Raw genomic sequence first — 11953 nt, 5'->3', positions numbered from 1 at the left:
TCTGGCTCTAAGCATCAGCCAAGACTGCTTCTCCCTTAAATCTCTTGGGGACAACAGCAGCCAGGACTTGAAAGACTGTGCCTACTTAAAGCTAGTTTGGTTTTTGGCAAGGAGAGAAGAGGGGGAGAGAGGTGAATGGGAAGTACTGTGGGTCAGCACAAGAACTCAAACAACTGTGTTCGGACAATGCCTGATACTCTGGTGCGGCTAAGTGGTGGTTGACGATTCTTATAGTGGTCTGTGGGATCATTTTGCCACTGCTGTTTACAGCCTGGGACCCCCCAAGTTCTGCTGTGGAAAATAAAACATGCTCACAAGATAAGTGTGTCTCTTAAAACTATAGTTTCTTTCAGCTATCATATAAATGAAAAAGTCCATAGGACCATGGGATACTTGTGGGTGGTAGGAGTGGAGGCTAGATTTTAAGTCCATTCATTTATATAAATAAAATCCACAAAGGACAATGTGAATTAATTATTCATCAGAGATTACAAGAAGTAAATTTGTTTGTTTCTCCCAATTAATAATGTTCTTTCTTTGGCTGTAAGTGTGATGGAGATAGGAGAAAAAGGATACAAAGACACCTTTGTTCACTTTCAAATCGCGGGAAATCAACAAGCAGAAGAAAAGGCACAACACCTGCAATATTTAGAAATTCTGGTTTTAAATAAAAAGTTAAAGCTGTCCTAAAAAAAAAAGAAAAGCTGTCCTATATCCAGACTATCTTGACTTGATAAGGAACCAAGAATGAATTTTTTAACTCCACACTTAGCTGTTTCTTGAAAGTTTCTGCCGTGCTTCTTGAAAGTACAACACATTAAGCTGTCATTACATTTAGAGATGTTAGCCAAAGTCTAACCAGCTGATGTTAGATTACAGATTTGGCAAAGTGTGAAAAGGCCCTAAAACAGAGGTCTCTTTACAAAACGAGTGTAGCCTTAGTTTTCATTCTTGTAGCAGTATGACCACACACGGTCCAGAGGCAGGAAGTCGAGCTCTTTCTATTTTTTCTACCATACCAAGGATATTTCTGCCATTGCATGGTCCAAGGTGATCTTCATTCTGGCCAGTGAAAAGTGAAAAAGGGGGAATAAAAGAGGAGAGTACACTACTTTCCTTTAAGAGCATGACTCAGAATTTGCACATATCACCTACTTTTCATTAACCATAGTGTGGTTACATGGCTACTGTCTGAAAAAAAAAAAATCTTTATTTGGGCATCCGTGTGCCAGCTAAATATCAAGAATTCCATTACTTTAGTACAGGAATCAGCACACCACACCCGTGGGCCAAATCAGGCCCAAGGCTTGATTTCAAGTGACCTACAAGCTAAGAATGGTTTTTACATTTTTTGAGTGGTTGAAAAAAAATCAAAAGAAGAATAACATTCCGTGATGTGAAAATTATGTGAAATTCAAATTTCAGTATCCATAAATAAACTTTTATTAGAACACAGCCACACTCATTCATTTAAATATTGTCTACAGCTGCTCTCTGCCACAAGAGCAGAGCTGAGTAGTTGTGACAAGGACCACATGGCCTACAAGGCCTAAACTATTTACTATCTGGCCCCATATAAAAAGGGTTTTCTGACCCTGCTGTAGAAGAAAGAAAAAAGCAAGTATTGATGGGTAAGTAGCTAACTTGACAAGACCAAGGTGGTGAAATTGGGAATAGAGGCTGTTAGTCTTAAAAGGGGCTGTAAAAGAGTTTTATTTCTTTTAAAAAAAAATTTAATACAGCTATGTGCTATGTCACTTCAGCTGTGTCCGACTCTTTGCAATCCTTTGGACTGACTGTAGCCTGCCAGGTTTCTCTGTCCATGGGATTCTCCAGGCAAGAGTACTGGAGTGGGTTGCCATGCCCTCCTTCAGGGAATCTTCCTAACCCGGAGATCAAACCATTGTTATCCAGATAATAACAGTATTTGGAGTGCCAAAGGATTGATGCCTTCCAACCGTGCTGCTGGAGAAAACTCCTGAGAGTCCCTGGGACAGCAAGGGGCTCAAACCAGTCAGTCTTAAAGGAAATCAATATTTGAATACTCTTTGGAAGGACTGATGCCAAAGCTGAAGCTCCAGTATTTTGGTCGTCTGATGTGAACAGCCAACTCATTGGAAAAGCCCCCAGTGCTGTGAAAGATTGAGGGCAGAAGGAGAAGACGGCATCAGAGGGTGAGATGGCTGGATGGCATCACCGATGCAATGGACGTGAATTTGGGCAAACTCTGGGAGATGGTGAGGGACAGGGGGGCCTGGTGTGCTGCAGTCCATGGGATCGCAAAGAGTCAGACACGACTGGTGACTAACCAACAACATTTATCCATTTATGCATGAAATATTACTCCAAAATTTCATGGTTTAAACAGTAAACACATACTCAGTTACTATTTGTGGGTCAGGATTTTGGAAGTGGATTAGCTGGGTGACTCTGGCTCAGTCTCTCATAAGGTTGTAATTACGATGCTGGCAGACACTGCAGTCTCACCTGAAGGCCTGACTAGGGCTGGCGGAGACACTGTTGGACGGCTCATGCGCATGTCTGTTTGCAGGAGGCCTTGGTTTATTGCCACATGGCAGCCAGCTTTCCCACAGCAAATCATCTCACAGACAGGGATAGAGAAAGAGGATTAGCAGAAAGTCACAGCGCCTTTTATACCCAGTCTTCAAAGCCATGCACTGTCACTTTCATTATATTCTTTTTATTAGATGAGATTCATGGGACTTCCCTGGTGGTCCAGGGTCTAATACTCCACATTCCCAATGCAGGGGGCCCAGGTTCCATCTCTAGTCATAGAACTAGATCCCACATGCTGCAACTAAAAATAAAAAAGAACCTGCATGTTGCAACAGATGCCACCACTAAGACCTGGTACAGCCAAATAAATAAATAAACAACATTTTTTTAAAAGGAAAAAAAAAACAAAACACTTCACCAACAAAAGAAAAGTAGATTCATTAAGTCCACTCCAGCTCATACTCAACGGAAAGGGAATTTCCTTCCCCTCCACCAAAGGAAGGAATATCAAAGAATTTGAAACTATTTTAAAACTACCACAATAGTATTTGAGGAGAAAAAAAATCACCTGTCTTCAGAAAATGCTAGGTGCCGGGGTCCAGCCTCGGCAGGATCCAGGGGTACCCTCAGGATGAACGGCGTTGGCGAGAGAAAAAAGAGAGAGAGTGACCAGACTGGGGGTGCAGCAGAGTCTGGCCAATCTTTATTTTTTACCGTAGCTTTTATATTCTAAGTTAGTACATTTTTAAGGGGAAGATAGTTTAATATTACATCGGCTTATCCTTCATGAAACCAGGGTGTTTTCTGCATACTTCTTTGTGAGAGTCTTGTACGTTATCTTCTGGCCATAGGGCCTATTGACATTTTATGACCTAGGTGAATGCAAAGCTGTTTTCTGTAATCTATTCTTTAATGAACACAAGGGTCAGTCCTTTTGCAGAAGTTATCAATTAAATTTATCTAAAAGGTTTACCACACAAAGACTGCAGCTCCTGTGAGGCAGCCCCTGTTTAGCATTCCTGGTTAAAATGAACAATTCTAAACTCTTATTTTTCTAAATCTTTAACTATAACCGCTTTTAGAATAATATTTTTGTGTTCTTGAATAGGTCTTCCTCACCCCTGAAGGGCTCTGTGCCTATTAGGGCCTTTGTGTGATCAGGTTCTTTATGCTGTTCATGATTAAGGTGTTGTGAGCAGTCATGCGCATTAGTAGCATTTGCCAAGCAGGCTAGAATGCCAGCAAAGGGGTCTAAATTGAAACACTCCTTTCATCCTGGATAATCTTATAGGATACCACCGTCCGGGGGACATATTGATTAAAGTTCTAAGTTGATTCTGTTTGGAAAGAGATCGGGGAAGGCCTTCTACCCGTGTCACAGAAATTAGGGAGTAGTCTAATACAGCAAGCATCAGAAAGACAGAGATCATCTTTAAGGTGAGCGCCGGGGCAGCTTTTCGAAATCCCTGAGGTCCTGATCTGCCTTGCCTGTCAGGTCTTCTCCTCACGACCTTGTCATCGGTGGGATCTCGTGTGCTGGCTCCCGGCAGCTAGGGAGGTGAGTCTGGTGACTTTATAGTGTCTGTGCTCAGTCGTGTCCACTCCACAACCCTGTGGACTGTAGCCCACCAGGCCCTCTGTCCATGGACTCCTCCAGGCAAGAACACCGGAGTGGGTTGCCCTTTCCTCCTCCAGGGCATCTTCCCAACCCAGGGACTGAACCCGAGTCTCCTGCACTACAGGCAGATTCTTTACCCACTGAGTCAGTGGGGAAGCCTCTGGTGATTACAAAACAATTTTAAGTTACTTGACCTGGAAAAAAGAATATTAAGTCTTATATTACAGATAGCAATAAGGTCTCTTGTCTACTCTAGTCAATTGCTAGCAGTTCCCTGGAGTACTATGTTGAGAAGGATTTTGACTAATAGCCATCAATTATTTCTTTTCTATCACTGGATATTTAAAAATATCAAAACTCCAAACAGCGAGAATTTGGAAAAAAAAAAAAACTGTATGTGCGGCATATTCAAATCTTCAGAAAGCTCATTAAGTCATGGCTCTTAAATGGATTTCCCAGGGTGTTTCTCTCTGGAGTGCTGGTTTCTCAAGAGATTTCCTCTCTTCATCAGGCCATCCTTTTCACCAAGTATTACTGAGCACTTATGTGTTACATAGGTTTTCTGGCCACCAAAAATAATATGGAGAGCAAAATAAATGTCCCACCCTCACGGTAAAATAAGAATTTCTGTCTTTTGTAAAAAGTGTTAAGTTTTCCTCCCTTTTCCAAACTTCATGTCTTCTTTCTTTTTTAATTTATTTCTGGTTGTGCTGGGCCTTTGTTGCTGCGCGTAGGTTTTGCTGTAGTTGTGTTGATCGGCAGCTACTCATTGTTGCAATGCCCAGGCTTCTCACTGCGGTGATTTCTCTTGTTGAGGAGCACAGGCTTTAGGGCGCCCGGGCTTCAGTAGCTGCGGCAGAGAGAGCTAATGAGCTGCAGTTTGTGGGCTTTAGAGGGCAGAGCTCAGTTGTGGCACATGGGTTTAGTTTCCCCGTGGAATCTTCCAGGACCAGGGATCAAACCCATGTCCTCTGCACTGCTGGGCGAATTCTTTTCCACTACACCACCTAGGAAGCCCCTTTGTATTGTTTGTACAAAGAATGCTTATTCAGGTGGTCTGACAAATGCTGCTAGAGGGAATCTAAAGTCATTGTTTCTTTATCCCCCTTCCTACCCCATCAGTTCTCTTGTGTTTCTCTCTAAGACCTTAGAGTTCACTGCAATACAGTGTCAATTATTACAGCCCTATACAAACCCTAACTGGAAAGGAAATTGTGGCAGTTATTCTCAAAGAGTGTATCTTATATGCAGAGTATATCATGCAAAATGCCAGGCTGGATGAAGCACAAGCTGGAATCACAATTGCCAGGAGAAATATCAGTAACCTCAGATATGCAGATGACACCACCCTTATGACAGAAAGCAAAGAAGAACTAAAGAGCCTCTTGATGAAAGTGAAAGAAGAGAGTGAAAAAGTTGGCTTGAAACTTGACATTCAGAAAAACTAAGATCATGGCATCTAGTCCCATCACTTCACGGCAAATAGATGGGGAAACAATGCAAACAGTGAGACACTTTATTTTGGGGGGCTCCAAAATCACTGCAGATGGTGACTGCAGCCATGAAATCAAAAGACACTTACTCCTTGGAAGAAAAGTTATGGCCAACCAAGACAGCATATTAAAAAGCAGAGACATTACTTTACCAACAAAAGTCAGTCTAGTCAAAACTATGGTTTTTCCAGTAGTCATGTATGGATGTGAGAATTGGACTATAAAGAAAGCTGAGTGCCAAAGAATTGATGCTTTTGAACTGTGATGTTGGAGAGGGCTCTTGAGAGTCCCTTGGACTGCAAGGAGATCCAACCAGTCCATCCTAAAGGAAATCAGTCCTGAATATTCATTGGAAGGACTGATGCTGAAGCTGAAACTCCAATACTTTGGCCACCTGATGCGAAGAGCTGACTCATTTAAAAAGACCCTGATGCTGGGAAAAACTGAAGGCAGGTAGAGAAAGGGATGACAGAGGATGAGATGGTTGGATGGCATCATCGACTCGATGGACATGAGTTTGAACAAGCTTCAGGAGTTGGTGATGGACAGGGAAGCCTGGCATGCTGCAGTCCATGGGGTTGCAAAGAGTCGGACATGACTGAGTGACTGAACTGATTCTCATAGAGTAATTCTTTAATATCTGAGTATTTAAAAGCCATTTAAGTATTTTTACACACATAATTTATAATTATATATAATGTTTGCTCAGCTACATGCTTATGTAAAGATATGTACATGCATATATATACATATACATGCACTTTGGAGTCAAAACAACTTTCCAAATTGCTGGTAAGTAAATATTTATTAAGTGCACACAACGTGTCAGACACTTTTTGGTATTAGATACAAGGATGAGGAAGAGGGAATACTTAATAAGTGTTAACTTGCTAATGTAATTAATAGCTCAGATGGTTTGAGAACATAAATCATTAAATTCGTCATTATCATAATGGGCTGCTGCTGCTGCTGTCACATCAGTCGTGTCTGACTCTGTGGAACCCCATAGACAGCAGCCCACCAGGCTCCTCCATCCATGGGATTCTCCAGGCAAGAACACTGGAGTGGGTTGCCATTTCCTTCTCCAATGCATGAAAGTGAAAAGTTAAAGTGAAGTCCCCCAGTCGTGTCCTAATCATTGTGACTCCATGGACTGCAGCCTACCAGGCTCCTCTGTCCATGGGATTTTCCAGGTAAGAGTACTGGAGTGGGTTGCCATTGCCTTCTCCGTCATAATGGGCAATTCATAAATAAAAGTACAGGTTACAAACAGAGACTACATCAAGGGCTCTTGTGTTACTTAGGATTCGTGTGCACCGGATGTGACCTAAATCTGATGACAGTGGCTTACCTAAACAGCTTCACAGAACTGGCCTCATAAACAAAGTGCAGAGAAGAGTGACCCAGTGGTTACATGGTTTCACCAGTGCCACACGATTCTACTTCTTTTCACTTCCCCATTCGGGAGATCCAAGAGATGCAGGTTCTATCCATGGGTTGGGAAGATCCCCTGGGCACCCCACTCAAATATTCTTGCCTAGAAAATTCCATGGGCAGAGGAGCCTGGGGCGCTACAGTCCATGAAGACAGAGCGGCTAAGCACACATCTTCATTGGGTAGCTTAATTCTTCGTCCTTGCTGTGAGATGGTCTCAGATTGGCTGTTACCTTCAACCTCACTACCTGCTTTCCAGGCAAGAACAAGAAGAAAGAAAAAGCAAAGAGGCAGAACCTAGCAAGTTTTGTCCATTATTTCATCAGCTGAAAATGTCATATAGTCACCCGTAACTGCAAACAAGTCTGGGAAAGTACTTTACCTGGACCATGGATGTACTGAGCTAAATTCAGTTTCTGTTAAATACAAAGAAGAAATGAATAAATATTTGGTAGTCTACTTGCCTGATCTTTTCCAGTCTAAGGGAGTCTTGTCAAGTCAGAGAAGGTTGAAGCTAATAATAACAATGTTTTTAAATAGATACACTTGTTTCTTTCTAAATCATCTCCTATTTATCATTCTTCTAGCTTCCAAATACCTTCACACTAGCAATTTACTCTTGTCATAGCATAAACTTTCATGGAATTCCTACTACTTCCTTTGAATAGCAATGAAATAAATGTGTAAAGAATTTCCATTAAATGTTTAAAATTTTCAACTTTACTATGTTAAGAAATGGTGGCTTGCTACTATTTTTATTCAAACTGTTTTTGCCAGAAAAAAATAATTGTTCACATTGGGAGAAACAGAATATTTGCCAGGATGAAAAAGTACTGTACAAAATAGCAGCATACCAGAACACATATTTTCTTACTCTCACAAATCTAGTTTAAAACCTTAATTTTTTTATAGCTATGGCCTCAATACTTCAGAATTTTTTAACTTTTTTTTTCAACTTTGTAGCATATAAAAGTACATGTGTGAGCTTACAGTGCCAAGAAAAGTTTTCTTAAAGTTATTCCATTTCTGCTTGGAATTCTGGCTTCATTTTGCACAGACTATGCCGTATGCCTTCTTATACGGAACACAGAAATACATTATTACAGTCACTAATTTCTCTGTTGATGTCTTAAATTACTCTTTGACTCTCCTTGACACCCAAAGAGCACTTTCCACTCCTTTATTCTTTTTTAATCTTTTTTTAGAATACTAATTCCATGCTAGCAACTTCCAATATTTGTTTTCTACAAACAGCTGGTAGAATAGATACTGGGTAACTCTCATTTTTAATAAATTCATAGGTCCATTGAACCCAAGAGTGTCCCTAGAAACCAGATTCCTCCGAATGTAATGAATCAAAGTACCTCCTATGAAAAAATTTATTTCAAGTGTCAACTGAAAAATATAGTCACAACCTGAAAGTAGAGTTATTTTATTTGGTGAGAATGTTTAGGACTCCAAGCCCAGGAGACAGCAGATCAGTAGCTCTGAGAAAACTGCTCCAAGGAGACAGAGGGGAAGTTAGGCTATGTACAAGTTTGCAACAAAGGGAGCAGGAAGTCTGAACTGCAAAGATCAGGTATCAAGTTAAAGAATTTAGCATTCTATGTATGGGAAGATGCAAGCCTCTGGGCTCACTGAATTCATTCCTTTCATATGCACCTCAGCTGTCTGGGCCAGTCCTGCTTCCTTGTTCACCTGGCTGGGTTCTTGCATTCTCCCAGCTCCTCAGCCATCTCTGTGGGGCTGGTGGCATCAGCTGGATCGCAGTTTTGAGAGCCCTCATTCACATCTGGAGGCCAGAAATCGCTGATGACTGTGACATTTCTTGTTTATTGACATGGCAGGAGATATTTTCATTTCAGACAAGTTACCCATAAAAATTGCATAGCTCCCATTATCCAGCCATGGATGGAGAAATGGTTTTTTATATATAATATGAACTAGTATGTCGCCATGTGAAATGATAGTATTGATAATAAAGATTATATGACAACATAGGAAAATGTTTATGATTTAATATTAAGCAGATTGCAACCTGAGGAAAATTAGAATGTTAGAGAAAAATTAGAAGGTCATATGTGGTTGTTGTTGTTCAGTCACCCAGTCATGCCTGACTATTTTCGACCCCATGGACTATTGCACACCAGGCCTCTCTGTCCCTCACCATCTCCCAAAGTTTGCCCAAGTTCACGTCCATTGCATTGGTGATGCCATCCAGCCAGCCATCTCATACTCTGATACCCTCTTCTCCTTCTGGCCTCAATCTTTCTCAGCATCAGGGACTTTTCCAATGAGTCAGCTATTCCCATCTGATGTCCTGAACACTGGAGTTTCAGATTCAGCATCAGTCCTTCCAAGGAGTATTCAGGATTGATTTCCCTAAAGATTGACTGTTTTGATCTCCTCTGTCCAAGGGACTATCAGGAGTCTTTTCCAGCACCACAATTTGAAAGCATCAGTTCTTTAGTGCTCTGCCTTTATAGTCCTGATCTCACAACCATACGTGACCACTAGGAAAACCATAGCCTTGACTGTACAGACCTTTGTCGGCAGAGTAATGTCTCTGCTTTTCAACACACTGTCTAGGTTTGTCATAGCTTTCCTGCCAAGAGGCAAATGTCTTCTGATTTCATGGCTGCAGTCACCATCCACAGTGATTTTAGAGCCCAAGAACAGGAAATCTGTCACTACTTCCCATCTTTTCCCCTTCTATTTGCCATGAAGTAATGAGGCCAAATGTCATGATCTCAGTTTTTTTAATATTTAGTTTTAAGCCGACTCTTTCACTCTCCTTTTTCACCCTCGGCAAGAGGCTCTTTAGTTCCCCTTTGCTTTCTGCCATTACAGTGGTATCACCCACAGGATAAGGTAATATACAACAATGAAAATAATTGTGGAAGAAGGCCTATAGTATATTTTTCTTCAGTTCTTTAATCTTTTCTGTATCATCTGATTATTCTTCAATGTGCATGTGTTATTTTCGTAATTCTAAAAAGGGGGAAATGATTTTTAATGAAAATCTTATCTTTTAGCATCTTCCCTTCCTGTACTTTCCTGTTTTTTGGTTCTTCCTTGAGGTACTCAGCACTCATCACTGTCCTCCAAACATCTCTCTTTGCCCCTTCCCTGAACAAGGCAGCCCCCATTGCCCCAACCTCATCACAGGCCTTTCCCACCTTTACAATCTCGTCAGCCTGAGTCCCATTTCCATTGGACCTATTGACTGGTTGGGTGCTTTTTAATTAACTTTTTTCTCCACTTGAACACATTAATAGCCAGCTGTAAAGGATGATCATACTTCTCAAACTGTGGCACTGGACAAGACTCTTGAGAGTCCCTCGGACACCAAGGAGATCAAAGCAGTCAATCCTAAAGGAAATCAATCTTGAATATTCATTGGAAGGACTGATGCTGAAGTTGAAGCTCCAATACTTTGGCCACTTGGTGTGAAGAACCAATTCATTGGAAAAGACTCTGATGCTGAGGAAGACTGAGGGCAGGAGGAGAAGGGGATGACAGAGGATGAGATGGTTGGATGGCATCACTGACTCGATGGACATGAGTCTGAGTAAACTCCAGGAGTTGGTGATGGACAGGGAAGCCTGGCGTACTGCAGTCCATGGAGTCACAAAGAGTTGGACACAACTTAGCAACTGAACAACAACCTCTTCTTAGGATCACCATTAGGATCAAAGAAAGTGGCAGATATCAACCACTCAAATTGTGGTGCTTGTGACAAAGTTGCCCTCATGATTCAATACCAGTAGTAGCATTTTTTAAAAAGCACTAATATTAATAGTATTCCTCCCAAATGCGTCTATGTGTATTTAAACAAAATTTAGGTCAAAAGAGCTTTTAAGCAAAAGGACTGACCCATGAAAAAGTTACTTGAACCAGAGCCAATGGTAAAGAGTGTTAAGTTCAGAAAGTGAGATTCAAAGACTCATGAAAGGATTGCACTCAATCCTCCACATACTTAATGGCAGAACAGACACAAAAGCCCAATCCTTGGAGTTCCTGGGAATGTGTGGTACTCTCTACATTTGAGCATCGCCCTCAGTGCTCAGTGCTTGGATGATGTAATAGTCCAGTTATCTGCTTAGAAGAAATCCCTTCTTTAGTTTTCTACTTTGCTATTTATCTCTGTTGGACAATCCCACAGCTCTGAGGACATTTGACCACCCACTACCCAAGAACAACTTCCTTTTGCCTTTGGCTGGTAGCACATACAAATTGCTAATCCTTTCTTAAACCTCTAGGTGAACCTCTAATTCTCATGAGACTCATATTTCCTCCAAAGAATTCATTACATAAAGGGCCATATTCTCTGTGGGGCGCTTTCCTAACTGTATCTCACAAACAGTTCAGTGTGAAAAATTATAACCACCCCTGACTTCACCCTCTTAGTTGCCTCTGTCTATCCTTTGGCCTTAATTTTAAGGTAAGATCACCACTGGGTTTTTTCCAACCTTTTGTAGCAAGATCGAGAGGGAAGGGGTGAGTTTTACTGGACACTGAGAGGAAGGTTCCAATAACACCCACATAAAGAGGTAATGTGGGCAAGCCAAAGCAAACAAAGGGATTTAAAACCAGCTGGAATGTAGCCGGGAAAGAAACTAACACCCTAGGCTTTCCATGAACTTCTCTACCATGTCCTAAGCCAGAGGATACTTCATGATCAGAAAGTATTGGAAACCTGGTTTCAAATTCACTAGAAAGATGATATAAGAAATGCTTAACAGGGAAGGTTTTACTTAGATTAATTGATTAATTAATGACCACATTTCAACAACTCAGGCTTACTTTGTGGATGTAAATGTATGAGTAATACACAAAACCACAAACTCAGGAGCAATAAAAGGCCTTAGGTTGAAAGCTCTACTTTCAA

This window comes from Cervus elaphus, chromosome 6, assembly GCF_910594005.1.
Source record: "Cervus elaphus chromosome 6, mCerEla1.1, whole genome shotgun sequence".
Lineage (NCBI taxonomy): Eukaryota > Metazoa > Chordata > Mammalia > Artiodactyla > Cervidae > Cervus > Cervus elaphus.
Note: the sequence above shows the minus strand (reverse complement) of the source record.